General features: G+C 40.4%; 1 protein-coding gene and 1 pseudogene across 4 annotated transcripts in view; both read right to left on the reverse strand.

Annotated features, from left to right (window-relative positions):
* RBPMS (RNA binding protein, mRNA processing factor) overlaps nt 1-26,014 on the reverse strand; it is a 188,936-nt gene that overhangs the window by 137,292 nt on the left and 25,630 nt on the right. The gene's annotated exons all lie outside the window — the stretch shown is intronic.
* Nucleotides 5,017-7,054, reverse strand: LOC309619486 (MAD2L1-binding protein pseudogene; annotated as a pseudogene). Its single transcript has one exon. The product of its transcript is annotated as an MAD2L1-binding protein pseudogene (transcript).

Raw genomic sequence — 26,014 nt, forward strand, 5'->3', positions numbered from 1 at the left:
TCAAAAGTCTGAGAATGTGGAGTTGGCACTGATCTAAATGCTGTTTTCCCCGTAAAAGGTTAACTATCATTCTTCTCCAGCGTTCCTAGCTGAGTGAACAAATATGCCAAACCCCCAGATTTCTAATCCTGACTTCAACTCCAGGGGCAGGGCAGGCTTGATAACAGAATAGAGAGAAAAGCTGCTCCAGTGAATATAGCCTCACAAATGAATTGGATAAAGAGAAGAAATAAAGGGTATACAGAGTTGTATAATATTTACAAAATACTGCCAAGCATTTTACCACATGCAGTATTTAATCCCAACTCCAACCAGATCAACTAGGTCCTATTTCTGTCTCCATTTTATAGATGAGAAAACTGAGGCTCAGAAAGCTTAAGTAACTTGTAATAAAACTACAAAGTGATAGAGACAAGACCTGATTCTCCTGAGTCCAAGACCTCTAACCCATTACACCCATTTCTACCCACTGTTCTATGTACTTTTCCAAATTCTTACCAATTTCTACCAGTCACCCTTTCTTTTTCATGCACCGCTGCTTCCATTTCAAAAAAATTCTATACTTCATAGATAAGGTGTCTTGAATTTGAGAGGCAACACGGTAAAGATAGGAAAGAATGGAAAGGGAGCTGGTTTTAAGACTAGTACTGAAACCAGTGGTAGAGCTAATCCTCATGCCAATGGTAAAAGGGCCACAGGGGCCAAACAGCAGGAGGGCACCACCTCACAAGTATCCTGCCATCTTCCACCAAGAACGTCACGCTGAACATCCTTAAAAAACGTGCAAGTGACTTCACACATCCTTAATGTTACAGCATTAAAATAACGTGAAAAATACCAACTCTTCTAATACTTTACTGACATACAAGCTAATCCATTAATTCTAATATTCCAATTAACACGAATTATGCAAAAATGATCCAGAACTAGAAAACAGATTTTTTAATGTTTCATTCTGAATTTAACAATGGACACTATAGTTGTAAACCATCTCAATTTTTGTTTGTTTGCTTTTCAGGCCAACACCCTCTTACTTCTAATAGCGTATGTATTCTCAGAGAAAATCTAGGAACACTGAAAGACCAGGCTATAGATTTCTGAGGAAAGAACAAAACGAACTAAGAGGTTTTATAAGTCTCCTGTTTTGATCAGGGAGCTATCCATAATTAATCAACTAACAAAAAAATGTAGTCACAAATGAAGTACGTGACAGCTATATTAACAGCATTGTTTAAAAATTCCCCAAATAGATTAACAGATACACACTAATATATATAAAATAAACAACAAGGACCTACTGTATAACACAGGGTACTATATTCAATATCTTATAAAAACCTGTAATGGAAAAGAATCTGAAAAAGAATATATACGGGGCTTCCCTGGTGGCGCAGTGGTTGAGAATCTGCCTGCTAATGCAGGGGACACGGGTTCGAGCCCTGGTCTGGGAAGATCCCACATGCCGCGGAGCAACTAGGCCCGTGAGCCACAACTACTGAGCCTGCGCGTCTGGAGCCTGTGCTCCGCAACAAGAGAGGCCGCGACAGTGAGAGGCCCGCGCACCGTGATGAAGAGTGGCCCCCGCTTGCCGCAACTAGAGAAAGCCCATGCACAGAAACGAAGACCCAACACAGCCAAAAATAAATAAATAAATAAATAAATTTAAATTGCAACACTTAAAAAAAAGAAAAAAGAAAAAACTCCATAAGGCTTAACCATCTATGATAATTTAAAAAAAAAAGAATATATACGTATAACTGAATCACTTTGCTATACATCTGAAACTAACACTGTAAATCAACTATACTCTAATTTAAAATTTTTTTAATTAAAAAAAAATCCCCAAATAAATGCTAAATAACATTTTTTAAAGTGAGGTAGATCTACATTGCTGATACAGAAAGATGTCGAAGATACAAAAACATGATGCAGGTGCAATTTTGTATACTGACAAAATAAAGCTCTATAAGTATTTATTTCAATGCCAGTTAGATGAAGGACTTTTACTTTCTAATCTTTACTGAATTTAGTTTTTAAACCATGTTTTTTTTTTTTTAATAACAATTTGTCCTTACAAAGTCTTTCCTAAATTAAGAATTAGGAAATCCTTCTCTACACGTGAAGATTTGTAAGGAAATATTTTTCAGGGATACCCAAGACTGGTGATTTATAGATCCCAATGGCTGTATAACAGAGGTGGGTCTTTTTTTTTTTTTTTTTTGGCTTCACTGTGCAGGGATCTTACTTCCCTGACCAGGGATAGAACCCCGTGCCCTCTGGACCGCCAGGGAATTCCCGGGTCTTTTTTTCTTTTGGTAAATATTGATAATGATTAGTATCCAATGTTAACAAAACACTGCACTTAATATTACACACTTTAGTAGCAATGGCCGGTTTTCTACAGTATCTATTCTTCCCATTTTACAAAGTAATATATTTTTTAAATTTATTTATTTTTGGCTGCATTGGGTCTTCGTTGCTGCACTCGGGCTTTCTCTGGTTGCGGTGAGCGGGGGCTACTCTTCGTTGCGGTGCTCGGGCTTCTCACTGCAGTGGCTTCTCTTGTTGCGGAGCACGGGCTCTAGAGCGCAGGCTTCAGTAGTTGCAGCACGTAGGCTCAGTAGGTGTGGTGCACGGGCTTAGTTGCTCTGCGACATGTGGAATCTTCCCAGACCAGTGCTCGAACTCGTGTCCCGTGCATTGGCAGGCAGATTTTTAACCACTGCGCCACCAGGCAAGTCCCAAAGTAATATATTTTAGCTCGGTACATGATTTGCCAAACTCCCTTGCTGGTTAAGGTTATATTTCTAAGGTCGGCGCACGGTGTGGGCAGAAGCAATGCCTGCAAGTTCTAAGTTGTGCCCATAAAGGGAGCATATTGTCCCTCTTTTCTGTTGCACAGAAGATATGATGGTGAGAACTGGAGCAGCCATCTTAGACCATAAGATAAAAGCTACCTGTTGAAGATGGCAGAGCAACAAAATAGAGTCCCTGATGAATACGGACCAACCACACAGACCATGGACCACTTTTCAGGTTTTCATGTGAGAGAAATAAATGTCTATTATGTTCAAGCCACGTTACTTTGTTTTTCGTTGCTACAGTCAATGTCATACTGCGTGCATACACACGCATACACTCATGCTATAAATATCTCATGTTAAAAACAAACTTATTAAACTAAAAACTAAAAAATAATCTCCCCGTGTTAAATCTTAAGATAGAAAACAGAAGCAGAAGAACCTAAGATATCTTGGTTTCTTGCTTAACCTCCTTGGTTTTTGAGCAGCAAGTTTGAAACAGAACAGCCTCAGCCTTAATGACTGCTGGCCTTGATTCCTACTTGTTAAAGGAGTAAAATATAAGATTTAAAATACTGTGAGACTACTAAAAATAAAACATACCAAGTGACCTAATGCACCTCACAGATTAACCACAAAAAAGAGAAAAGTGAACTAGAAGGAATCACCAAACACAAACTATAAAATCATCTTTAAAATTAATATCCCACCTCACTATGATGTGAAGCAGCAACAGAGATAAATTTATACAAAGAAACAAGGCTTACTTCAAGGTGATTTCTGCCCGTTTAGATCTAACTTTCCAAGTTACTTTTAATGTGCCACATTGGTATGTCTTAAGGAGGCAATGAAATCAGTTAACAAAATCCTCACACAAATATATTTATAGACAGACTAAAGATAACTGATAAACGCTAGAGAAAAAGAAAAATCTAAAAACCCCAACATCAGCTTCACTTCTATAGAGAATCAGTTATTTTTAGGAACTAATGAACTACTGACTTATAAATGAGTAAAAATGAAATTAGTAGTTCTTCAGAGAATAGATATACTTCAGCAAATTAATCTAAAAATTATTCTCCTGAAGTGCTTAAATACCTATGTATATAGTTACTTTTGTCAATATGTCTGTTTCTTACAGACACAAGGATAGTAACATTTCCTCTAAAATTTTAAATTTGCCCTTCACAGAGTACATAGTTTCTGCTTACAGTATCTGTCTTATCTTTTCAAAAGCATACATTATTTTTTCAAACATTCCACATTCTCATTTTGGTCAGGCTCTGACTGGCAAATATATGTACTAAGTGAAAAGAGGATGAAAATCTAGACGTCTACTTATTTTCTACTATAAGCGTCAAGAGATTTTTCAATGGATTTTAACAGAATAAGACGTACCAGACCGCTAGACTTTCAGGCCAATTGTAATACTAACCATGAGTTCATATGAGACAACTAACCCCACAGTCCTCAGCTCAGGAGGCTCCCTTCTTTGTAAAAGAAGACTAAAATCTTAGGAACACTTAAGTTACTTAAAATTTAAGATTTTTCTACATCAGATATTCTAGAAATGATTCACTGGCAGCAAACCAGAGCAAAAGATTAAGATTTACAGGGTGGCTTTCTGTTCTTAATGTGTGCTTAAGAGTAGAGGCAAATGAAAGCAGAAGTCACACACAAAAGAAAATATTTCAGAAATTTGAAATATTTGAAAGAGATGTTCTTTAAAAAAATTGTTCAAGGAGGAGCCAACTGGTAGGCAAGACAAGATGGCAGTTAAGAAGAACATGGCTATGACCCAGCAATCCCACTCCTGGGCATATCCCTGGAGAAAACCATAATTCAAAAATATACATGCACTCCAGGGCTTCCCTGGTGGCGCAGTGGTTAAGAATCTGCCTGCCAATGCAGGGGACACGGGTTCGAGCCCTAGTCCGGGAAGATCCCACATGCCGCGGAGCAACTAAGTCAGTGAGCCACAGCTACTGAGCCTGCGCGCCTAGAGCCTGTGCTCCGCAACAGGAGAGGCCACGACAATGAGAAGCCTGCACACCGCGACAAAGAGAAGCCCCTGCTCGCCGCAACTAGAGAAAGCCCGCGCACAGAAACGAGGACCCAACGCAGCCAAAAATAGATGGATAAATTTATTTTAAAAAGATACACACACACACACACACACACACACACACACACACACACACACACACACGGCACTCCAATGTTCATTGCAGCACTATTTACAATAACCAGGACATGGAAGCAACCTAAATGTCCATCAACAGAGGAATGGATAAAGAAGAAGTGGTACATACATACAATGGAATATTAGTTGGCAATAAAAAGGAACGAAATAGTGCCATTTGCAGAGAAGTGGATAGACCTAGAGACTGTCATACAGAGTGAAGTCAGAAAGAGAAAAACAAATATCGTATAATATCGCTTATATGTGGAATCTAGAAAAATGGGTACAAAGGGAGACACAGGTGTAGAGAACAAACTTATGGATACCAAGGGGGGAAGGTGGGAGTGGGATGAATTGGGAGATTGGGATTGGCATATATACACTACTATGTGTAAGACAGGTAACTAATGAGAACCTACTGTAGAGCACAGGGAACTCTACTCAATGCTCTGTGGTGACCTATACAGGAAGGAAACCTAAAAAAGAGGGGATATATGTATACATATAGCTGATTCACTTTGCTGTACAGCAGAAACTAACACAACATTGTAAAGCAACTATACTCCAATAAAAATTAAAAAAAAAAAGAAGAACATGGCATGTTTCTGCTCTGTCTCGTCCTCCATCTTTCTTATTCTTTTACAATTGGAAAAAGGGGTACACCTGAAACCCAAATGAAATAGTAACATGTGAAAAATACATGTCATTACGTGACCCCCACCATATTCACTTTAAACCACAATGATTTAACTATTCTTATAGTGACAAGCCAAAGGTCATAAAGTATAGAAAGAACTCAGTTCTGCACATAACTAACATTAATATGGTGCTTACAAATGGCTCTGTAGGGATCCACAAACCCTAATCCAATTCCAAAACCTAAAAGCTCAGAAAGCCTAAAGTTGTGTACAATGGGGGGAGAAGGGTCGTATATGTAAATGCATTGGGTGGCAAAACATGACCTGAAATGACTAGTTTTCATTTCTCCCACTTAGTGTAACTATTTGTTTCACTGGAGAAATAGTAGTCTCCTTAATTACTAGGCTCTACCTTAGACCTCACTGGGGGTATTGTGTTTAGTGGGTTATACACTGTGTTATTTTTTTTTTTTTAACATTAATCCATTCATTTTATATTTAAGTTCACGAGTCACATCCACATTATGCCCCTAGTAAAAATTCTGAAAGGCCACAGCAAAAAGCAGGAAAGGATCACCTCCATAGGGGTGTCTGTCTATGGGCCCATGTTTGCTTTCCAACCCCCAAAAGAAACACCTGACCCAGCACCCTCTGGGAAAATCAGCCTTTGATTCAAAGAGATGCTTGTTCAGTGATGATTATTACAGCCCTAGCCATACCATCAGCCCCCGGGGAAGTCTATAACCGAGGCAGGCAGCCAGGAGGAGAGAACCTTCCTCTCACCAGGAATTAACTAGCTCCAAGCAAGAGATGGGTGACTTGGTGCCACAGGGGGAAAGATAATTTAGCCACTGTGTTCATGATGAGCATTCCCATTCACTCGCGGAAGCCCTTCAGTGTCACGGGTGCCTGGAACCAAATGTAATCCTCCCAGGCTGTAGCTGGGATGGCAGGTCGGCCACGGGATAGGGTCACAGCCAATCTGTGGCCCAGGCTGGGCACTCTGTAGTTGAGCTTGGGTCAAAACCAGTCTTCTCCACAGTCGCGGTGACCCTGTGCCATGACGATGGTGCCCATGAGTGGAGGAACCTGCAGCTCACTGAAGGCATCAGCCATGAAAATGGCTCAGAAGAGGCGGCACAAACAAGCTGCTGTGATCAGGCTCGGGTCCACGCTGTTGGGGACCAAGCGGGACAAGTCAAGTTCGCAGAACTCCTCGGGACTGAGGGCATTGCCGCCAAGGAGGATCAGCACTCGTGGTACTAGTGTCCGGGCAAGAGACCCTCCAGGTGGCTGAGGACGCTCTCCAGTTCTGCCAGGGTTTGCTGGTATTTCCTGCTGCTCGCCTCGGCAGTGGCCCGAGGTTTCTTCTTCACCACATCCTCTGCCAAAGACCACGGCCAGGGGCTGCACTTCCAGCTCCGGGGCCGCCATCACGACCTCCTCCCCACTCTCCGTGTGTGGTTTGAATCTGTGTTACCTTTTAAAATCTAAAAGATTTTGAAGCACATCTTGTCCAAGGATTTCAGAGAAGGAAGTGTGGACCTGTATCAACTCAATCACCCTTATCACAACCCTCTGAGATAGGAGTTAATTTGCAAACGAGGTTAACTAAGGGTTAAGGAACCTACCCAAGGTCAAAAAAGTTGGTAAGTGTTAAAGCTGAGATTTCAATTCAAGCAGCTCAGAGCCTGGACTCTTAACACTATGCTACGCAGTCTTATCTTTTCTCTTTTACAGCATCCAGATGAATGAGGTTTTGGATTTTCTAGTCATAATTACCAAAGTTATTCATGCAGGACACAAAAAAATCTTAAAAACCATATTGAGGCTTCAGGAAAAGAACAATAAGTACTGCATTTTAGGAAAAAGACTGGGTCTATATTTATGCCTGTATTTCATAAACCACACTCACACAGCGCATTGCTCCAGATTAGCGTTGTGGGTACAGGGCAGAGCTCGAATGGGCTCTGTCACAGCCATCCTCGGTTATCGAGGAGCCATTGCCAGTGGGTGTGGAGGAAGTTGTCTAAGCACACGCTTTTTTCAATCGCCCCTACTGTCACAAGTGGATGTTTCAGGGGACATTAATATCGACACCATGATTAAAGAAAAATTATTATGGGGGGTTAAAAAAAAAAAGGTCACGATTAAGAGTCATCGCATCGGGCTTCCCTGGTGGCGCAGTGGCTGAGAATCTGCCTGCCAATGCAGGGGACACGGGTTCGAGCCCTGGTCTGGGAAGATCCCACATGCCGCGGAGCACCTGGGCCCGTGAGCCACAACTACTGAGCCTGCGCGTCTGGAGCCTGTGCTCCGCAACAAGAGAGGCCGCGACAGTGAGAGGCCCGGGCACCGCGATGAAGAGTGGCCCCCGCTTGCCACAACTAGAGAAAAGCCCTCGCACAGAAACGAAGACCCAACACAGCCAAAAATAAATAAACAAATAAATTTAAGAAAAAAAAAAAAAAAGAGAAGAGCCTCTTATAAAAATAAAAAAAAAAAAAAGAGTCATCGCATCAGTGGTGACAGCTAATAGCCAAGCTGTTTAGCCTTTCCCTGGAAACCTTAATTCAGTTACTAGTATCATCCCCAAAGCCATCCTGACCTTCCCTCTTCTCTCCGCAGGAAACTTAATAGGCCTCTTACTTGGTGCCCTCCCACTCTTGACAGCAGGCTCGGGCTCAGGCCCAGCCGGTGCCCTCGGCCTCCCTACCAAGATGGCATCCGACAGGGTGTCCCGCCACCGTAAGTGCGGCTGCACGCCGGACACAGCTTCCGGCTGTGGGGACTGCTCTCCGGTGCCGCGTGCATCAGTCGAAGGAAGAGAAAGGCAGGCGGCGTTCCGAGGGCTTAAGGGGCACCATCTTTAGCAAAACAGGAAGACTTCAGGGAAGACAGCGGGAGTAGGGAGAATGTAATTAAGATGAGAAGGCTGTGACCGGGCCGGGAGGGTTTACAGAAACAAGATAAATGACTGGCCGGGAGGGTTTACAGAAACAAGATAAAGTGCCACCAACACCGCATTTGGGAGCTGCCAGAGTCAGAGGAAGTGAGAAGAGGGAAGAAAACCTTCAAGGGACACAGGAGTGCTACAGAACGAAGGGCAAAAGGGAAAAAAGCGATGAGGACCTGGAAGTGCAGAGAATGAGAAAACGGAGTGTGAAGAATCTCAAGTGTTTTATTTCATTTTTTGGCTTAATTATGCCTATATCACCAGAGGGAACATTTGGCATAGTAAAGGTTCAAAAAAGTATGGTTCAAAATTAAGTCACTTCTTGCTCTTAGTTCAGTAATTTCCCATATTTTTCTATCCAAGTTACTTCTTTCTCTAATATGTGTAGTCTATAGGAGGCTGATCATGTTGTTTCTGACATGATTGTTAAGAGGATATACGAATAAATAAACACTACAGTGGGAAAACTCCCAAAACATTAGATTTTTTTTCTATTTTTGGAGGGTTCATTTTATCCACATTTAACAGCAAGGAAACAATCTTGATACTACCTAGCGTCTGTAACAGAAAAAGGACAGAAACTAGGCATTATGATGGAAAAAGTGAAACACTGGGGAGTTGAAGAGATCCACCACCTTATCCATCTTTCTAGACTGTTCGGTCTCTGGAACATTTCCATTAATGGGCAAGAAACATCCTAGTGCACTATGTACACCTGTTATTTGTAAACTCTATGACATGAATCATGCTTTCCCCACAATCTGGTCTACTGAACTTGACTTTTTTTCTATCAGCCTAATTAATACCTGTGCCAAGTTTGAGGTCTGCAATTTTAGCTACACAATGTTCCACTGCTTTTTCTACCCTGGTTAAAAATTTCCCTACTGGCTTTGCTGAAAATCAAGAAGAAACAATATACCAGACCTATTAAAAGCAAGTTAAAGAACAATTTAAAACCCCAGCTTTTTAGACTACACCGGAATCTCCTATTTGTGTACACTCAGGCACTCAAAAATTATTTGATCATTATGGTTAGTGTGAAAATTTGATAATTACTATAGAAAACAAAACAAAATAACAAGTGCTGCCGAAAATGTGAAGAAATTGGAACGCTTCTTCACCGTTAGTGGGAATGCAAATTGGTGTAGCTGCTATGGAAAACAGTATGTCAGTTCCTCAAAAAATTACACATAGAATTACCATATGATTCAACTATCCCACCTCGGGGTATATATCCAAAAGAATTGAAAACAGGATCTTGTAAAGATATTTGCACACCCATGTTCATAGCAGCATAATCCACAATATATCCAGGAGGTGGAAACCATCCAAATGCCCATCAACAAATGAGTGAACAAACAAAACAAACTGTGGTCTATACATACAATGGAATACTATTCAGCTTTAAAAAGGAAGGAAATTCTGTCACATGCTACAACATGGATGAACCGGAGGACATTATGCTCAGTGAAATAAGCCAGTCACAAAAAGACATACTGTATGACTCCACTTATACAGGATTACCTAAAGTAGACAAATACACAGAAACAGAAAGTAGAATGGTGGCTGTCAGGGGCTGGAGGAAGGGGGGAAATGGGGAGTTGTTTAACAGTTACAAAGTTTCAGCTTTGTAAGAAAAAAAGTTCTGGAGATCTGTTGCATAACATGTGAATATACTTAACATTATTGAACTGTACATTTTTAAATGGTTAAGACAGCAAATTGTGTGTTTTAACCACAATTAAAAAAATTTTTTTTAATTATATAAAAGAAGAAACAATTAGCAAGAGAGAAGCAAATTGAAGATTACCTCTACAGAAGAACTTTTTTCTTGTAACTTTCAGAATGTCAAAAGATTTCTAACGACATTCCTTTTTTGAGATGTTCACTGCAAGTCAGCCTATTTAAGGTTCTCTTAGGTCCTATTATAAAAGGTTCCTTGTAAACCATGAATGTGCCTCTACATCATTATGGTATCCTGAGAAAGGACCCTCAAAGGAGAAGATTTTGCTTTATGAATTATCAAAATTACTTTTTAACTTCTTAGAAATTGCCGGTTCATGACTCCTCCGACTCAGCTGTAAGATTCGACAAGAAACATAGAAGAAAGAACACATCCTTTCCTTCTGGCTTTAGGATTAAAGTGATTTACTTTTAACTTACACACCCATAAAGTTTATCCTCCAAACATTATTTAACATGATCACAGTTCACATTAACTTCATCTAAAATTAGGTCAAAAATAACCACGAGTATTACAGTATCAGAGTATGTTTGACACTTCCAAGTAAATTCAGATATTCCCCCTCTGCAAACAGACATTTCAAATAAGACCGTATCTTTCTATTTCTAGCTCTGTATATAAATACAAACTTGACATAAACAGTGGCACATCTAGGCTATTTAATAATATATATCATTAATACAAAGGGAAAGAAAAACATAAAAAGGTAGAGTAGTAGCGCGTCTGTACTTGAAATGCTTCTCCCTTCACCCCCCCCCAATGTGTGTTAGGATAAAGAAGTAAATAATTTAATTCCAACTGCAGAAGTAAATGGTAATTCTTAATCCTCTGTGAAAGGTAATCAGCTACACCTTTTTTTCTTCGGCCGCACCATGTGGCTTGTGGGATCTTAGTTCCCCAACCCGGGCCCTTGGCAGTGAGTGCAGAGTCCTAACCACTGGACTGCCAGGGAATGCCAGTTACACCTTTGCTTGAATAAGTGTTTCCTCTACCAAGTCACTTAGAAGTTTCAGGTAAAATGGCATTCTTGGCTGCTATCGTCTTCCCTACCCCTTGCAATAATGACCACCATCAACTTCTGGTTCCACATACTGTCAGTCTACTTCACTGCACAGGTAGGACAGATGGGGCAAATCTACTTAGTTATACTCTGTATCTGATAAAGGTTATAATGACCACCCTAAAACTTGGGAAGAAGAAGAGTAAGACTAGCAGTTGGCTCCGAAATTTTACAATTATTTAGAGAACCCTGCTGATTAGTTTTTATTTTACTAAAAGCCACTAGGCTATTTATCAGCAAGGGAAGAGGAAGATGGGAATGAATACTAAGCAAATAAATATCTAAAATTGTGCTCTAAGACAAACTTCCATAATAGATAAATCATTTCCTAAGTAAAAACAACAGTTTTGTTTTTGTTTTTGTTTTAAAGCACTCAGAGTTCAACACAAAATTCTTCTGAAGTGAACTTGCTTATCCAAGTGGCAGGCTTTGATAAGATCAATTTTAACGTTTGACCTATAATCCCAACAACTCCAGGTCAAACTGCTACACGTATCATGACGAAGAGTATAAACGTATAAAGGTTCATTATTTATTCAATTCAACTGTTCTCACTTATTCAAATGTTCAAGAAACATTAAATCCCATGAGCAAGGATCTCTGCTAGTACAAAATCCAATCGTATGAATTCAACACAATGAATCCATCTTTCTTTTGAAAACAGAAACACAAGCAAACCATAACTGTATGAAAAAAATGTAAGGGCACCAGCAAGCTGTGGCAACCACATACCCCAGCCTTGGAGAAGCAGAGAAGCAGGATGACATGTGCTGAGAAAGCTAATGTAGTCCTAAGTGACAGTAATGTTAGATAAAGGAATGTAATGGTGCCAACATGTTCTGCATAGAAGGGCTATACTCAGAGCACAAAACCCCATCTGAAGACTTCCCAGAGAAGAGCAATCAGGTCAGAAAATCAACTGGAAACTATGGCATATAAAAATGGTTGAACAAAGTAGAGATGTTTATCCTGAAGGGAAAAATACAAGGCTCAGGAGAAATTTGACAGCACATTTAAAATATTTACAGCTGCCCTGTACAAGGAGTTGGTTAATTATGTTGTCATCCAACTAGGCAGGAATAGTACTGAGCATGGAAGTCACAGTTCTAGGAGTGCAGAACCACTGAAACTGTCCCTAGTAAATGGGCTACCTTGGAGAATAGAAAGCTCCTGGCAGCAGGAAATGTTTAAAGTGTTCAGAAAAGTGAAAAGAAAGCCTGGAGTAATTACTTTTCCGAACATCTAAACATCTTCTGGTGCCAGGAGCTTTCTATTCTCCAAGGTAGTCTGTTTCACTATGAACAATTATTTTCTTCAAAAGAAAAATGGGGATAATTATTGGAAATAACTAAATTCCAAATAAGGACTTAAGGAAATGTCAGAAAAATTGTTGTTCCTTCCCTGTATTTATCCATATTCCAAATGTTTTTTCTATCTTGAATCAATATATTGCTGACTTAATCTAACCAAAGATTGTTCTTCTCCCAGTCACCAACTTACCTTTGAAACCTCTTCAAGATTATTCCAGATACAGAGTCTTCCCTAACTCATCACTCCACCACCACAAACACACAACCACACACAGACTGTGCACACATCCCCATTGGCTGCTGTCTCTTTAATCTGTGTATATCATCAACACAGTACTCATTGTCCCATAAGGATTATTGACATGAACAGAGTTCCAATTTACAGCAAAGACTGTGAATTTAGGAAGTCATGTACCATAAAGTACTAGTACTACTCAATTAGAAAGGTCTATGAAATTTATGAAAGAATTAAGTAAATCAAAAAGCGATGCACCTTATATCCAGAGAAAACCATAATTCGAAAAGATACACGTGCCCTGCAGATACACGTTCACTGCAGCAGTATTTACAATAGCCAAGACATGGAAGCAACCTACATGTCCATCAACAGATGAATGGAAAAAGAAGATGTGGTACACACACACACACGAATACTACTCAGCCATAAAAAAGAATGAAATAATGCCATTTGCAGCAACATGGATGGATCTAGAGATTATACTAAGTGAAGTTAGTCAGACAGAGATAGACAGATATCATATGGTATCACTTATATGTGGAATCTAAAAAATTGATAATTAACTTATTTTAAAAATGACTTACAGACATAGAAAACAAACTTATGGTTACCATAGGGGAAAGGTGGGGGGGGGGATGGATAAATTAGAATTTGGGAGTAACATATACACGCTATTATATATAAAACAGATAAACAAGGACCTACTATATAGCACAGAGAACTATACTCAATATTTCGTAATAACCTACATGGGAAAAGAATCTGAAAAAGAATACGTGTGCATATATAATTATATGTATAAAACAATCACTGTGCTGTATACCTGAAGCTAACAGAACATTGTACATTGACGATACTTCAATAAAAAAATTATTTTTAGAAAGCAATGCACCTAAAAAGACGGCCAGTGAGCATGTGTTCTAACTTGGCGCCTTCACAAGGAGTTAGCAACCACTTGGATGGTACGGGTATGTGTCTTCTTTGGACCTGTGTCCTTCAGAAACATGTTTTAGGATCTTCTTCATTTTCAGCCTTGCTTAGATTGTAAATTCCTTAAGGACAGAGAGGTCTTCCTTTCCCTGTCCCACAAAAGCCCTCCTTAGGAGCTGGTTAAATGAAATTCCATAAACTGCTCACAAATAGAAAGCCTACACTTGGAGAACTAAATTGTGTGATATTGTGTGTGTGTGCGTGTGTGTGTGTGTGTGAGATGAGGGAGTAATTATTATTTCTGAAAATCTGGTAGAATGAAACACAAACTTCTTTTTTTCTGTTCTTAGTGGACAGAAGAGACCACTGATAGTAACTCCCTTACCTTCAACTCTCAGGTAGTAATCCCTGATACACCTAATTTCCTAAGAGTTGTGGAAACCAGAAACTCCCAGAGTTCTATTACTGGGTTTAATACCAATCACAGAATTTCAGAGTTAGAAGGTAACTTAGAGACCATCCAATGTAGCTCCCTCATTTCACTGCTTAGAAAAGTGAAGTGACTTGATGATGCAGGACTCTATAGACAGTTTTTTCCCTTTTCCTTTTTAAACCACAAACAAAATATGGGCTCACTCACCTCACGGAAGTCACTGCATTGGTTTAGGACCACCTGAGACTCATGACTGCTCAGTTACTTTATGCTTGAAGTAACCCACACTTGGAAGTCATCTCTTAAGATACCATGGGTACAATGACAAGTCTTATGTATACAATGGCAAAAATCAGAACACGGGAGTTCTAGGTCAAGTTGATAATTATAATAATAATGACTCAATTATAATAAGAACAGCTATCATTTCATAAACTCCGGCTATACTTAGTTGATTCAATCCTATGCATACGATATCTCATGTAATCACCCCAATGATCCTGCTACGGCAGATAGAATCACCCCTGATTTACCCATGAGGCTCATTCTGCCCAAAGACAATACCTCAAAGTGCAGAGTCTGGATTTAAACGCAGGCTTGTCTGACTTCAAAGCCTGTGCAGTCTCTGCTGTGCCACTCTTAAGTACTGTCTTGCAGTTCCCTCAGAGCCGTTTCAGTTCTCTAGGACGTTTCCAAGTGTTCGGAAAGGCATACACAATAAAAAGTGGTCTGGTTCACTGCAACAAGAAAGGGCTTAGAAGCCAGGCCCACCAGGCTTAAGAGTGCTGACACCATCACTCACTGGCTCTGAATAACCAGGGCACATAGAATAGAGGTATTATGAGAAGCTTAACAGGGCAAATTTTAAGAAATGAAGTCTTACTGAATTAAAGTTATTCATAAATCATCACCCTTAAAATTCACAGGATTGGATGGAACCTGATAAATCACTCCAAACAATGTATGACAACCCTAGAAAGAAAAAACTCACCCCCCCCCCAAAAAAAGATATTTTAAAATCCAAACATAAGAGAACTCTGTATTTTGCCTCCCTTGTGGGTGTTTATTTTGTTTCACAATTAAGTGGCCATTGGAAGAATAAGTTTTTTCAAAGTTCTGGAAAGTCATCTTAAATTAGGCCCCGGAAAGAAATGGAATCTCTTTTAGTAATGACTCTTGTTTTCTTTGAAAGTTCATGTTTGGGTCAGCCAAGTTTTAAACGGTAAAATTATATTGCTGGGTTGTTATTCAAGTTTGGGGGTTGGGTGGGGATGAGGCCGCTAGCTATTTGGATCACTGTAGGACAGCTTATCTGGTTTCTATACTGAAAGAAGGGTCTATTCTTAGGCAAAAGACATCATCATTTTAGAGGAGCAGAAGCTTGCACTGAATTTCTATTGAACAATCCGCATGGGAAGACTCCAGAAAAGTCTCTCTCTCTCTCCAAATAAAAGCTGTCTTCAGAGCTTGTGTGATTTTTCTTGAGTCAATGGAATGTCCAAGCTAAAGGGTTCTTCTTTTGTTGTTTTCCTATGTTGCAATATAGCCAGATAGAAAACAACTGTGTAAGGATTTTTTCCCCCATTTATTTATTCTTTGCCTTGTTACAACAAGAAGAAAGCCACGAATAGTAACAAATAACTGAAACTACCGCTAAGTTACGAATGAGCCAGAAGCTGTACTTGGTTTTATTACAATAGCTATAACCCTGAACTTAAACTGTTAGTCATATGACTAATATGCAAACCACACTCTCACGCTCTATTAATGAAGCCTATCTGATTTTAATATTACCATCTGCTTTTAATGTAACTACCTTCATGGACGTAGTCATTGCAGTCACAGGAGCAAAGGAAGTGGTGTGGCTGATAGGAATGCAACACAGGTAAGCGATTCCAGTTAAGGCAATACTCCTCAATGGATAAAAAACATTTCACTCCAAGGAGGGTTTAAGTAGCCCTTGGCACCAACATCCTCAAGGGACATCAAAAGAAGTCATGGGCACCTCTGTGGTCAGAACTGTCAACACCAGATCAGAGGTCCTGGTGAAGATTTCTTGCTTAAGGGTAAAAATTAATAATAATAATAATAATGCAAATGAGATGCAGGGCTAACTTGTCTACAGTTTTTCATCTAACCAGAGACTCAGGACACCTCATCAAAGGGGTGAAAAATCATTACTTTTTGACCAGAGAGTCAGTTTCAACAACTATAGGCTAATCTGTCAAATTAAAGATGGGTTCTAAAGAAAAGTGATCTTTGGGACGTTAAATAAAAAATTTTAAAACTCTTTTCTTGACAATAGAACTGTATGATCAGTAATACGTATACTGATAAGCACCCTTATTGAATGAGAGAAGAGAGATGAGAGATGAGATGAATGGAGTAGGCCTTGCTCATTTTAAAACCACTTTCACTTATATATTAAAAGTTAATCACAGGGGCTTCCCTGGTGGCACAGTGGATAAGACTCCACGCTCCCAATGCAGGGGGCCCGGGTTCCATCCCTGGTCAGGGAACTAGATCACAAATGCATGCCACAGCTGAGGAGCCTGAGAGCTGCAACTAAGACCCGGTGCAACGGGGGGAAAAAAAAAGTGTTCATTAAAAAGAGTAAATCATACCCACAAATAATTACTTATCCTCCCACACTGTCATCATCTGCTTTACTTTTCATCATTTTCACTAAGAAAATGGCCTTGTTTTTATTTGTCTTTAAATTTCAGCAGCTTGCACAGTGCCAAGCACATGGTAGACACTTAATATATCTTTTTGGAGTAAGTGAACTATAAGAGATAGGTATTTTTTAAATTCATAGCACTTTCACCCATATCTCAAGAACAGTAAATGAAGATGAGGCAGAGGCTATTATTTTGGCCTTTAGGAGAAACTACTACATAGGGTGTTAGTACGTGTCTCTCAAAGATATCCATATATTCTCAGACATGTATAAAAGGATTGTTGCATGATTATTCTACCTTCTCCAATTAGTAACTGAGATAGCTACCAAGAACTCAAACACCAGTCTCTTCCTGTAACACTTAAATACCACTAATTTTTTAAATGCTGTCATTTTGTAGCAGGAGGTATTATGGTGATAGAACCGTTTTGTATTTTGACTGTGTCATACATACCTACGTATGTGATAAAATTTAGAAACTAAATATAAACACACAACAAGTATAACTGGTAAAACCTGAATAAGGTCAGCGGATTAGAGCAATGTTAGTTCCTTGGTTGAGATATTAGATTTTATACTACAGTTATGCAAGATGTATCACTGGGAGAAACTAGGTGTAGGGTACATGGGGATCTCTCTGTATTATTTCTCACAACTGCATGTGAATCTACATAACAGTACATCATGGGCCTTGGAATAACCCTTAGGAGGCAACAGTATCAGGCTGCAATCTCAGCATTCATTAATAGAAAAGGAATATCCAGAATACCAATTTAACAATCGCAGTGAATTAATCGGTCCTTATTAAACTACATCTTGAATACAGTGTCTCCAGGAAAACCAGGAAAAAAAACCCCAAAACACACAAAACTTAAATCCATTAGTCAATGAAAAGTACCGCTTTGTTGCTTGTGTTGGGTACCAGAACACATCAGTGGCATTGCTGTAAGGGACAAGAATTAGGTCTTGCACCACTAATATGTGTATGGTAAATTATCCAACTGCTGTGTGCCCTGCTGGGCTGAGGTTGAACAGAGTCTCTCTATCTGCTCTTACCTTTATTGACCAAAAAAATAAAAGAAAATATGGATTTCTGGTGCTTGGGAAATGTGAGGTGGTTTAAGAGTGGGAGAAAATGCTGCGTGTGTGGATGGGAATCATTCTGTGTTTTTGTTGTGGTAGTGGTTGTTTCTTTGTTTTTAATTCATTACTTTAAGCTCTATTCAAATAAAATATTTTTTAAAAATGCTGTCATTATTGCATTTCTGTTCGTTGATATGACATACTTTGTAATGTACTTTGGGGGAATGGGTCAAAAGTTATTCAACAACTCACCAAAAGATTAGTTCTCTTTAGGGCTTCCTTGGTGGCGCAGTGGTTGAGAGTCCGCCTGCCAATGCAGGGGACACGGGTTCGAGCCCTGGTCTGGGAAGATCCCACATGCCACGGAGCAACTAAGCCCGTGCGCCACAACTGCTGAGCCTGCGCGTCTGGAGCCTGTGTTCCACAACGGGAGAGGCCGCGACGGTGAGAGGCCGGCGCACCGCGATGAAGAGTGGTCCCCGCTCGCCGCAACTGGAGGGAGCCCTTGCACGGAAACGAAGACCCAATGCAGCCAAAAATAAATAAATTTATAAAAGAAAAAAAAAAAGAAAAAAACAACAACTCATGATTTAAAAAAAAAAAAAAAGATTAGTTCTCTTTATAAGATATGAAAAATGTGCCAAACAAGTGCATTTCAGGGATATACACCATGAAGCCTCTTCTCTGTTTTCGCCTCTCAAATACCTTACTCCACGTAAAGCAGAAAATCAAGGCATGCAACGTGTTGTTTCTTATAGAAATACTACAGGTATAGAGCAATAAGTATGATTCTCTCCTGTACTGCCAACAGTGGCAAAGGGACTTGTGCGATCTCATATTTTTTAAATTTGCCAAGTTTATGTGTAGATTATATAACCAAACAGTTGCAAACAAAAATATTGTTCTATGAATCAAGTTACTAGGGATAGGGCATTTAATTTACAAATTACTGTGATTCAATTTCTTCTAAAAGCACTTTCCCCTCCCCCTCTTTCACTTTAAAAATAGTTTAAAATTCACAAATTGACCTACATTTTGAAAAAGGAAACAATAGCAAATGTATACCACTTTCTAAAGCATGGAAACCTGGAGATAATAGTGTCATTTATTGGGCTGCTGAGCTTAGAAACTATGTAGACACCAAGAAGCCAAAACATGAAGGAAAATAACTGCAAGAAATTAATGAAAGGGATCTTGCTGGGTAACGGTGAGGCCCCAATTGCTAAGGATGTACTGAGACCTACTATAATTGATTAAACTTTGACTACAAAATAAGGTTATAAACTTTTTATATTTCACTACAAAAACTGGGGGACATGTATATCAATCACTGGGTGATGTGGTTAAGGCTTGCAACACTGTCATTAGCTTAATTGCTTTGCTTTTTTAAAAGGGAAAACTAAATACCCTTCCAGGAGGCCTGGATTTCACAGCTTTTAATTTAGGCATAATTTAGTTTTGAAAGCACAGAGAAGGTACTGCCTGGGGAGTCCAGGAAGGCTTTCTAGAAGCAAGCTGTGTGCTTGAAGGCAGAAAGGCGGTCCTGCACAGAGAGCGTGGGTACTCCAGCAGCCCCTCACCCCGAGCCAGCCTCATGGCCATCCATGTGACTCCACAGTGAGGGCTGATGGCATAGACCCATCCCACGTCCAGACACAATGTTATATGGCAAATCAAGCCACTTTTTTGGACCTCAGTTTCCTTACTTGTGAAAGGAGAAAAGCCTAGACTAGCAACGTTCCTTCCAGTTCTGAAACAGGATTTTTACATTTATGACTTTAGCATGATGTCTCCATCCTGCCTACAAATAAAACACACACAGGAAAAAAACTCCAATGATATTTTTTTCTCACCACCTTTGGCCTGTCTTAGAAGCAGAAGCAAATGCTTTTGTGATTAAGTGTTACTTATGAATTCCCACAGGGCTGAATGTTACTGGTGGGGCTAAACATGGTGGTGACCCCCTCCATTTCCCAAAGCTTACTAGGGCTGCTCTGAAAGTGATGTGAAAAACACAAGGTTGTGAACACATTTAAACTATATATTAAAAGTGTGCATTTCCGTAAAAAAAAAAAAAAAAAGTCTTATATTCCCACAGTATCCACTTTTTTTTTAAATTTTTATTTTATATTGGAGTATAGTTGATTAACAATGATGTGTTAGTTTATAGGTGTACAGCAAAGTGACTCAGTTATACCCATACAAGTATCCATTCTTTTTCAAATTCTTTTCCCATTTAGGTTATTACAGAATACTGAGCCAAGTTTCCTGTGCTATACAGTAGGTCCTTGTTGGTTATCTGTTTAAAATGTAGTAGTGTGTACATGTCAATCGCAAACTCCCAGTCTATCCCTCCCTCCCCCACTTTCCCCCTGGTAAACATAAGTTCGTTCTCTAAAGTCTCCCACAGTACCTACTTCTAAGTGCTTTAAAGCCCTTTCATAGATCACAGTTAACATAACACAAAGAGATGGATGGTAGACTGAAAGTACGGTGTCCTACCAAGCCTCTTGGGGTGCCCTACAAATGTTAGATTGATTTATTTGATCTGTGCTGGTATTTAAACTTGGACAATACAGAATAGACTAAATTTCTTGAAATAATGTTATCTCCAATTATGGCTGGATTACTTACTTAGAGTTTTTCATTCACTCAATAATATTACTGCTTAGGGCTTCCCTGGTGGCGCAGTGGTTGAGAATCTGCCTGCTAATGCAGGGGACACGGGTTCGAGCCCTGGTCTGGGAAGATCCCACATGCCGCGGAGCAACTGGGCCCGTGAGCCACAATTGCTGAGCCTGCGCGTCTGGAGTCTGTGCTCCGCAACAAGAGAGGCCGCGATAGTGAGAGGCCCGCGCACCGCGATGAAGAGTGGCCCCCGCTCGCCGCAACTAGAGAAAGCCCTCGCACAGAAATGAAGACCCAACACAGCCAAAAATAAATTAATTAATTAAAAAAAAAAAACCACGAGTGATCGAACATGAACATTAAAAAAAAATAATAATATTACTGCTTAATGTTATGATTAGTCATGATGTTTAGCACTTGCTGACTATTGTGTGCCAGACACAATACACATTGATTCACGCCTCTCTGTCCACCCTCCCCCAGAAGCCTACAGATGCGGAAACAGAGGCACAAAGAGACGGAAGTCATTTCCTCACAAGGTCACAAAGTCAGAATCTGAATTCCAGCATCCTAACCCCACAGCCTACCTGTTTAGATGCTGGATGGCAAACACACCTATCACCTAACACCGTTCGGGGTGATCAAGATGATTAAGACACGTGCCTGGTTTACAGGCAGTGGAGTCTGCCAAACATATAAAAAATAATTACAACATGATGTGTGTGCACTGTAACCCAGGCCTTTAAAAATTGCTGTGGCAACACAGTGGAGAGAGGGGCCTGCTGGGGGAGTTCAGCAAGACTTCCATCTGAGTCCACTTGAGTTGGGCCCTGAAAGATGAGCACGCATTCCTGGGGTGCAGGAAGGATGGAAGGGCATTGCAGGTGGAGAACAGCATGTGCCAAGGTACATAAAGGTGACTGAGTGCGGGGAATCCAGTGTGGCGTGAGGGGACAGAGGGCACGGCAGGAACGGGGAGAGTTTCCAGGTTCGCTCACTGGACCCCTTTCTGCCTCAGTTCCTACCGGGCTAATGGTGGATAGAAAGCAGGGTCCACTTGACGGTTGTCTCCTACAGGGATAGTATCTGGTGGAGTCTGAAGGAATGCTTTTTCTTCCCTTCTGAGATTCACTTCCCAGAGTCAGGAAGACTTTAAAAAGCAAATGGTCCTGGGGTGCAAGCAAGAATATATGTGTGATAAACTAACCAGTTAGCTGAAATGTAGAGCCAGGAAGGCAGAAGATGGCATACATAAGGGGAGGGGCGGTAAGTGGCCCCCATGATGAATTTCCGTATACGGTCTGTGGCACTTAAGGGTTATGAACAAATGGGTGTGTGTGTGTCTGTGTGTGTGTCTGTGTGTTTTCTGGGGAAAGTACCCACAGGTTTCACCAGATTGTCAAAGGGATCAATGACCCCCAAAATCAACAATCACTGCTTTCAAGCAGGCCAGACCTCCCTGCAACTTATAACACCTGGGGCAACCCTAAGACACCGTAAGTTAAAAAAGAAAATCAGTGCAAGCAAAATGAGAAAGTACCCCTGCCTCTTAGGCCTTACTTGAAACGCTGACAAACACTTTAGCTTAAGGCTCTGTTCAAAAGGCCTTTAAGATCTGAGATAGTTATGTTTGCCTAACTTTATTCAGGTCCTATTATGCAAGCCTGCCACCTATCCAGGACCCCAAATGTTCATGATTTACCGATAAGGTGAAAACTCTCCAATTTGTAATCTAATTCTCCTAAGAAAACCTGCTCTCTAAACGGTGAAGAAATCCAAGAAGCTGGATTCACAGGCCAGGTACTTAATTAACTTCTCTAAACTAATATTTAAAAGAAAACTTAAAAATAAACCACACCTCAGTGAGACTTGCTCTTAATTTTCTACCACAAGATTAAAAGGATGACTGCCCCCTGAGGAAGAATAATCACCAAGGAATCTGAATACAAGCTTATTTGCAGACTGGCGACTGGGTCCCCTGGTGGAACGTGAACATTGCTAACCCAGCATCTGTCACCATGGTCACATCTTACATCACCAGCATTTCAACGTGTCACGATTCTTCCATTGTCAGCATTTATTCTCTTTCTGTTCAGCTCCATGCTGCTTTCTTTAAAGCAGTGCACAGGCCAAGGGAATAGAAGCAACTTTTCATGAAAGACACAGAGAGAGAGACACGCCTTTGGGCACTCAGATGCTGGGCAGCAAGGAGCAGAGTGGTGGTTAAGAAGAGCGGTGCTGGAGTCAACAGCTGCCTGGGTTCGATGCCAGCCTTCTCACGAAGCTGTGCAAGCTCAGGCAATTTACCTGCCCTCTCTGTGGTTTCTTCACCTATAAAATGGGGATCATAGTTGTATTTCCTCATAGGATCGTTATGAGAACTCAGTAAGTCAACGTTCGTAAGACGTTTAGAACAGCGTCTGGCAACCAGTGTTTGACGAATACACGAAATCTTACCAAAATTCCTTGGTTAAGGAAACTAGCTGTTTCAACAAAACCGAGAAAGAAAAGCCGTGTTTGGTAGCATGCCAATATCCAGGTTAACATGCCCACTGTTCACTGTGAAATAAAACACCAAAATAACCACTACAAGTGCAAATACTTTAAGTCTCCATGAAACAAAAACTATTTGTAAAAAGAAACATATTTAAAAATCGGAAAATCAACCTAAGTTAAAGAGACATTTATTGAGCTACTACCCCATGTTAATCACTGTGCTAGATGTGGGTGATAAAGAAATTAAAATTACTCTACATATACGTCTTTAAATCCCAGGAGCAGAGACTACTGAGAGAGTAGGATTCATGCTTTTATCCACTGCAATATATTGAGGAGCAAGCCTTAACTTTCGAAGGAAAACAAATTTCTACCCAAGTAATAATAGTGTTATTATTTAATAACGGGCTAACGCTCTTGTTGGGTAGGTATGTTTTCTCCAGAAACATATTGCAGGAGTGTCAAAAATTTTGGAAACAACCATGTTTCCAGAGACAGAGAGTACGATGATGTAACTGTTACTGTAGCATTAATTGCTCTTTTACCTTAAAGTTTACTAAGAATTAAAAATAAGATCCTTTCTAGGACAAGCTCTGTGCCAGACACTCTGCCACATGTTTTACACACAAGATCACCTTACAGTTCCATGAAGTAGATATTACCATCATTTTCTTGAAAATAGATGAAGAAACTATGGTTTAGAAAGGTTAAAGGTCACCCAGCCAACAGGAGAAACACACCATGAACCTAGTTATGTATCTAACCTAACTGCACCCGAAGTAAGTGATTTTTAATTAAATTTTCTGTGTCACAAAAGCTGGGCTTATTGGCCGATTTCTCCATAACCTGTCCTCATCCCACTTCTCAATGATAGCCCCCTTCCAAATAAATAATAATAGCAGCTTTGTATTTGTTGAGCACATATTTACATTCTAATGAGGCATACTCTCTATCTATTGCTACAATTTGTATTATGCAACCCTATGGGGCAGATTTTGTTATTCCCAATTTACAAGGAAGACACAGCCTCAGAGAAATCAAGTAACTTGCCCAAGGTAACACAGCTAATAAGTGACGAGGCCAGGATAAGAAACCAACCAGGATTCAAAACCTACACTGGCCCACTCCAAATCTCAAGGCACTCTGAAGAAGTGGAAAGCTCATCTAAATTTTCTGAATGTAGACCCAGAGTAAACCTCTCCACCAGGATGCCCTTCTTCTCAACTGCCCCACGAGGCTGGTCTCTGAAAAGCGAAGATATTCTTCCAGGAAGTTCCCACCCCTCGACCCAATGGACTCCGCAGATTCTTTGGTCCCGATGAGCACCCGTGGGCCTGAGCTAGCAGCAGAAATGAAGAACTAAAAAGAGAAGAAAGAAAAAGAGGGAAAGAGAGTAAAGAAGAAATGGAAGGGAAGTGGCTGTTTCCCAGCAATAGATTTTCCCTGGGCCCCCTGGAGCTCCGCCCACACTGGAAAACAAGCAGAGTGAGTCTAACTCAGACCTCTCCAGGCTTCCCCTTCCAGACCCTTCCTCACTCCGTCCTCCGATGTAGCTAGGCAACCAGACCCTAGATACACAAAGAGGAAAGCCCTGCCACACAGGTCTTCCAACAAAAGCAGAACTGGTGACTTATAAATACCCGCAAGGTGACGGAAACACAGAACAAAAAGATAAGGGACAAACAGTACAGATGTTTGAGAGTCTGGATCTCTAGTCCGGGTAAGAATTTTAAAAGCCCTGGTAAGACACCAGTGGACAGAAAGTTGGAGGGCTCGGCTGGGACACCAGATAGCAAAGCCCATGGCGATTCAGTTCAAGAGCAAAGAGACTGGAAGTCGAGGTTGAACAGCTCTGATATCAACACAGCAATGAAGGTCTGGGGCACCGACACTGTAATATACATTTATTTCAACTTCTCTGAGGCCTTTGGGCCAGGGTCCTGGTTCTCAGCCCTACTTTGGATAGTGGAAATCAATGGATGCACGAATGCAGTCAAATGATTCCCTATTTAACGAGTTCCTCTAGCATAAAAAGTAGACACACAGTAATTGAAAATGGGATTTTGTTTCAGTAAAACACATCCATTCAATACCTCTAAGAATGTGATCTTTAAGAAGGTGCATTTTTGATGTATTTCTTCTGTAACTTCTTGTGTGTTAGCTTACATAATAAAAAATTATGGCAATGAGCCCAAGTGGAAGGATTTCCAAAACCTACCCTCAGATGTCTAAATGTGTCAGAAACATACATTTGGGTTTCTCTTGTACATTAAGCTCCTACAAAAGGAAAGTGCCATGGAACTCTCATGCCTCAACAAAGCCCAGGTTTGTGTATAAAATAACAGTAGATAATCCGACACATCCCAGCCCAAGTGCTACTGCTTCTAAGCAGCTTTCCTCAATATCCTACCCAGTGATTACTCTTATCTGTTACAGCAATTCACCTTTTCTAACCTCGGTTTCCTACTTTCCACCTAGTAGCCCACAAGCCACCTGAGGGCACTGTAATGCTTGGCACAGAGTAGGTACATAGAAAACTTCTAAAAATCATCTATTGATGTTGTACTTTCAAATTTAAGAATACTAAATATAGTATTTGCATATGACATTTGTACTTTAAAGAGTTTTTAATGGGAAAGACATATATGCGCACACCAACGACAAAAACACTGTAGAGGATTCATGAAAACATTGCCAGAAAGAGGAAGCCAAGTAATGCCTACATTTGCTTGAAGAAATTTTACTTCAAAAATGATTACTGCAGATGTGCCTGTCCAGAACTAAAGTTAAATTAGCCTGGTAGCTGCTGCCTGGTGATAATTCTCTTAGTGCCAG

This window comes from Balaenoptera borealis (genome assembly GCF_965194805.1).
Source record: "Balaenoptera borealis genome assembly, chromosome: 21".
Lineage (NCBI taxonomy): Eukaryota > Metazoa > Chordata > Mammalia > Artiodactyla > Balaenopteridae > Balaenoptera > Balaenoptera borealis.